Raw genomic sequence first — 6,031 nt, 5'->3', positions numbered from 1 at the left:
CCGCGTTGTTCAACTCATAAGCTCTGCCATTTCTGTCTCAGATGAGAAACATAAAATGGCACGCGAAACGAAAGTGAAACTAACACGACACGTTTGAGCTGCTCAGCGTTGACCGTTTATCAGCTTGGACTGCAATGCAAACAAACTTGCAGAGTTATATATATATATATATATATATATATATATATATATATGTATATATATACATATAGATATACATTTATCTGTATATCTGTATATATATATTAGTGGTAGGCATAGATTAATTTTTTTTATCTAGATTCATCTAGATTAAATCTTGGAATTTGAATTCTGCCAAAGGCATTCAGAATGTGTTTGCTACCCAAGTAATGACTAAAAGTAAGTCTTTGAGAACAGGTTTCTCAAGCCAGGTGGCGCATTAGATCAGGGGCTCATCTCGTGAAAGTAGAAAAAATAAAATCTTAGACATTGTCTATTCAAATACAAGAGTTGATGGGAAATAGTGAAATGAAATTGAAGTAATGAAATTAATGAAATTATTGAAAGAATTAAATTAAATACAAATATAAATAGACAATTCTCCCAATTGTATTAAAAAAATTAATAATCAACAGGTAATTCATAATAGTGACACCTGGTGGTAGTTTGTGGTATAACACAATTGTGATGTCCCCACCAGAATAGAAAAACCTGACAGAAATTAAGCTTTCTAAACTTGAGAATTTATTTATTTTTTTGTATCTTTTTATGAACATTTCAACAAACAACATACAAGAAACAAACAATGCCCATCTTTTACAATGCTAATGAGAAGGAAAGAAAAAAAAATGCATTATTGCATACCAAAACTCAAAATATTGCTTAAAGAGACATCAATATAATTCAAGTATGGAGTTCAAACTTGAGGAAAAGCCTCAGTAGACATATGAATAAGACAAGATAAAAATTACAAGGGAATCATTTCCTTAATGATTTTGTGCCATCCTTTCAAAGAAGGGGGTTTGTCACTGATCCAAGTTAACAAAATGTTTTTTTCTATCAGCGAAGGCTAGAATATCAAATAAACGTCTGTTGAATTTGTTCCGCAAGTGTCCAACTGGAAGACCTAAAATCAAAGACAAAGGGTCCAACTGTAGCTCAAGTCCAAACATACGGCTCATACAAACAATAACTTTTGACCAATAAGCTCTAATTACAGGACAGTTCCATAATAAATGGGTATAATCTCCCACCTCCACCTTACATTTAACACATAACGGTGAATTGCTTGAATCAAACTTGCTTTTCAGAAGGGGTGTGATATGTAATCTATGCACAATCCTAAAGGAAAGGAGGAAAGGAAAGGAGGTGAAGTGAGGCCAAGTATGGTGACCCATACTAGGAATTTGTGCTCTGTATTTAACCCATCCAAGTGCACACACACACCGTGAACACACACCCGGAGCAGTGGGCAGCCATTGCTGCGGCGCCCGGGCAGCAGTTGGGGGAACGGTGCCTTGCTCAAGGGACTCACCTTATTGAGTTATTGAGGGTGGAGAGAGTGCTGTACATTCACTCCCCCCACCTACAATCCTGAGACTCGAACCTGCAACCTTGGGTTACAAGTCCGACTCTCTAACCATTAAGCCACGGCTGCCCCCGAATCTATACTGAATAGCTTTGGCCCTATTGCAAATAGAGATCGTATTTGCCGACTCCAGACCATTTCCCATTCCAACTCTGTAATGGTCAATAGAAGCTCCCCCTCCCGTAAACTTCTAAGTTCCTGGGTGCTCACCACTTCATATGAGCAAAGAGTGTTATAAAAAAAAGATATTTGCTTACACGACGGGGGGTTCAGCAAAATCTTCGGTAACACTTTCTATGAAGCCCCTATTTATAACACATTATAAGGGTATTTCTAAGGCATTATAATAAATGCATAATGCATTATAAGAAACCTTATAATATGTTATACCATCTCATGAATAATCATAACAACAATTATAGTACATTATAATACTTGAGTATTTGAGGTTATAACTTTTAAGATTATGATAATTTATAACACACAATGAACGGCATATTAAATCTTCTTAATTTAGAATGGACTATATCATATTACATTAATTTTTTTTACATTATATTACGTTTTAATTTGATGGTCCCCTAAGTCTATTGACTATATGTTTAAACTTTCTAACTACATTCCAACTAACACTCCCTAGAGTATTAGTAGACTTAGGTTATAGTTGGGCTAGGTAGAATGTATTTGCAAAGTTACTTATAATATAACATAATAGTTTGTCTTTTAGGGAAACATCGAAATTTAGTGTTGGCACATATTCAGCATAATAATAATTACTGCTAGCTGACATGTAGTTGCAGAGTTACTTATCAAAAGCTGTCTGAAGGGTACCATCAAAATCATCAAACTGTTCATATTACACATTTATCTAAACTGATACCTGATCTTAGGGTTCTTTGGGAAATATTATTATAATTACTTATAAGTGGTCTTTGTATGCTTTAAGTAAAGTGACATGAGAAACATGGCAAGATATGAGACTTAGATAATATGTTATAACTATGAGGAGGTAATCATTCTCTTAAAAGCTATAACCACAAATAAGTAAAACATTATAATACATTAAAACTGTTCTTATGAATACTCATGAGATGATATAACATATTATAAGGTTTTTTATAATGCATTATGCATCCATTATAATGCCTTAAAAATACCCTTATAATGTATTATAAATATGGGCTTCATAGAAAGTGTTACCAAATCTTCTCTATAACTGACATGGAGGAGTTAATAATAAGAGTAGTATTTTTAAAAATATAATCCCTAATTTGAAGAAATCGAATCTGGGCAATTTATATTTTATAACCAAATCTTCAAAAGCCATTAAATAACCTTCAACAAATAAATCACCAAGTCTATGTATCCCATAAGAGTTCCAAGTTTTAAAACCAGAGTCTGAGAGACTAGGCAAAAACTCTGGGTTATTACAAATGGGTGTTAGAGGAGAAGACAAGTCAGCCCTTCCCTCTATTTTCCGTATAATAGACCAGGCCTTCCACGTATTACATACAATCCTGTTATTACATAATGTCTTAATTACTTTGAGACTTCTAACAAATAGTACATTTTTAAGAGGGCAAAGTGACTATGAGGCCTCTAAATCAAACCAAGTAGATTTAGGGTCCTCTTTAAGCCATTCGGCTACAAATTCAGTTGACAGGCCAAACTTGAGAATTTTGAATAATAAATGTATTTATTTTGGATCAATAATTCCTCTTGACACATCTGACTTAAAATTATGGCTTTACTGTATTTACAAAGTGCTGTCCCCACATGTGTGTGTGTGTGTGTGTGTGTGTGTGTGTGAGAGAGAGAGAGAGAGAGAGAGAGAGAGAGTTTGAGAGAGAGAGATGAGTGATTGTGTGTGGTCCCGTTTGCGCAAGTGTGTAGGACTGCTTGTGTATGGGTATACAGTGTATATGGGTCGTACAGTGGCATCTCCGTCTGTAATCTTCGACCCGCATGTTTTACATACACTGTAAACCCAAATGCTCAAAATAATTAAAATTATTGAGTAGCATAAACTTAATTTTCTGAAACAGTTCTACTAACCTAAATATTTTGAGTTTATGTGACTTTTTATATTTTTTGAGTGAATTAAACTGATTATTTTTAATTAACTGAAACTATTTGCTCATTAAGTAAGTTCCACTTAGGTATATAATTTAACTGTACTTATTTCTTGTTGTTTCAACATTGTGTGTATGTGTGTGTGTGTGTGTGTGTGTGTGTGTATATGTGTGTATGTGTGTGTGTGTGTGTGTGTGTGTGTGTGTGTGTGTGTGTGTGTGTGTGTAAGAGAGAGAATGAGTCTCTCTTTTGGATTTTTGGATTTATGACTTGAGTTTATTTCAATGAATGCAGTCTTACCATTTAATTTCTCTCTATGTGTGTGTGTGAGGGAGAGAAATACATTTTGATTTATTTTCTTTAATTTATCCCCCCCCCCATATTTTATTACAGTTTACTCTGTTGCAGTCTTATCAGCACATTTCTGTGTGTGTGTGTGTGTGTGTGTGTGTGTGTGTGTGTGTGTGTGTGACAATTTTGCAGAATGTTCAAGATGAATGGTAAAAATAAAAACATGAAAAAATGAAAAAGGTTGAAAAAAGGTGAATCACATGAATTTCTCTGAATCATATCTGAATATGATTTTACCTAATGCCTCAGATGTGTCTGCAATGTCTTCATTACTGGTGAGGTCATCCATGTTCTGTCCTTTCACTCAACAAGTCTTTCACAGATTGATCAAGCTTAAAAAAATAATAATTTGTGTCAGTGGGGTGTACAAACATTCATCCATCCATCTATCAACCAAGTACTAACAAAACAGTTTTATAACAATTTCATGGTTAGTTGCCCCAAAAATTAACATTCTGTTAATAATTACTCACCCTCATGTCATTCCAAACCCCTAAGACCTTTGTTCGTCTTTCGAACACAAGATATTTTTGAATTTCAAAATCCAAGAGCTCTCTGACCCTCCATAGACAACAAGGGTACTACCATGGTAAAGGCTCAGAAAGTATCCAAGAACATTGCCATCATCCATGTGACATTAGTGATTTAATCGTAAATTTGTGAAGTTACAAGAATACTTTCTGTGCACAAAGAAAACAAAAATGACGACTTTAATATTCTCCAAAATGGCACTAGGCTAACGCAAAAGAGAAGAATTCTTCAATAATGTTATTTTTGTTTTCTTTGCCACTAGGCTTGGGTTTAAGAAGTTTTGTGAATTGATTTAATGTTGTGGCTCTGATCTTCACCTCTTCCACTGAAAATATACAATACACAACATACATTGACACTCAGAGTCTCCTCTCTACATTAATCTGAACTATCAATATTAAAATATAAATGGGCTATAATAATCTTTTAATGTCCGTTTAAGTAACTATTTTTTTCTTTTAAAACCAATGAAACAATTATAAAGTTGAAAAAGAAGTAGTGTTTTTTCCTTCTTTTGAGCGAGAGGACTGTATGTGTGAGAGAGAGAGATTTAGGAGATCATGTTTTTGTGAGAGGGTGAAATTTGTGTGTGTGTGTGTGTGTGTGTGTGTGTGTGTGTGTGTGTGTGTGTGTGTGTGTGTGTGTGTGTGTGTGTGTGTGTGAATGAGAGAGAGAGAGGGGATTGTGTTTGTTTGTGTGTGTGAGAGTGTTTGTGGACGTTTTATTTTAATAAAATGCTACCATATCTTTTGACAGACATGTATGTAACTGTTGCAGAACCCGCCCTAGGAGTCCACTCAACAGATGAGAATAGTCTTTTTTTTCAATGAAGAAAGAGAGAGACAAGAGAGAAGAGAGAGTTTGCCTTCAGTTTAGCAGTCTTCTTTGTTGACTGAAGACACGCCGTAGTCGCCATGTCTACTCTTCTCTCAACTGCCACTTAGTATTTTCAAAATGCAACTTTGTTTTCCTTTATATAAACATTCATGACAATTTATAAGTTATATAAATACATTGAAATGATCATATGTAAATCATAAATACAATATATATACAATCAGTTCAATAATTCTGTGACCTGAACACCATGTGGCGGTCACATAACTGATGGTCACTGACGTTTCAGAAGTTTGTTTACATGCGCGCTAACAGCTTTATACTCACCTGGCACGTTTAAAACCGAAGCGATCTCTCCCCAACTCTTCTCCTTATCAGTACAACTTTGACGAAATATTATAAAGGCAGTCATGTTGTTGCCACATCTCAACAAGACGCTCCTCCATTTCCAAAGTCCAACGAATTTGTTTCGTGTTTGCCATTTTCGAGTGCTGTGACTTCCGTCTCCTCGTAGACTTGTTTCTTATTGGCTATTTTGACAGTACTGACGTAATCGCAGCCCCGATGTGTGAGCAAGCAGATATGGTATAAAGATTTGATCTTTGAACGCCTCACATTACATGATAATCTGTGCCGAACATTGGGGCCGACCGAGGTACTTGACAAAATTTTCCGGTTCAAAACTCCTGT

This window comes from Garra rufa, chromosome 2 (assembly GCF_049309525.1).
Source record: "Garra rufa chromosome 2, GarRuf1.0, whole genome shotgun sequence".
In the NCBI taxonomy this organism is placed as follows: domain Eukaryota; kingdom Metazoa; phylum Chordata; class Actinopteri; order Cypriniformes; family Cyprinidae; genus Garra; species Garra rufa.
This window is presented reverse-complemented; position numbering follows the sequence as displayed.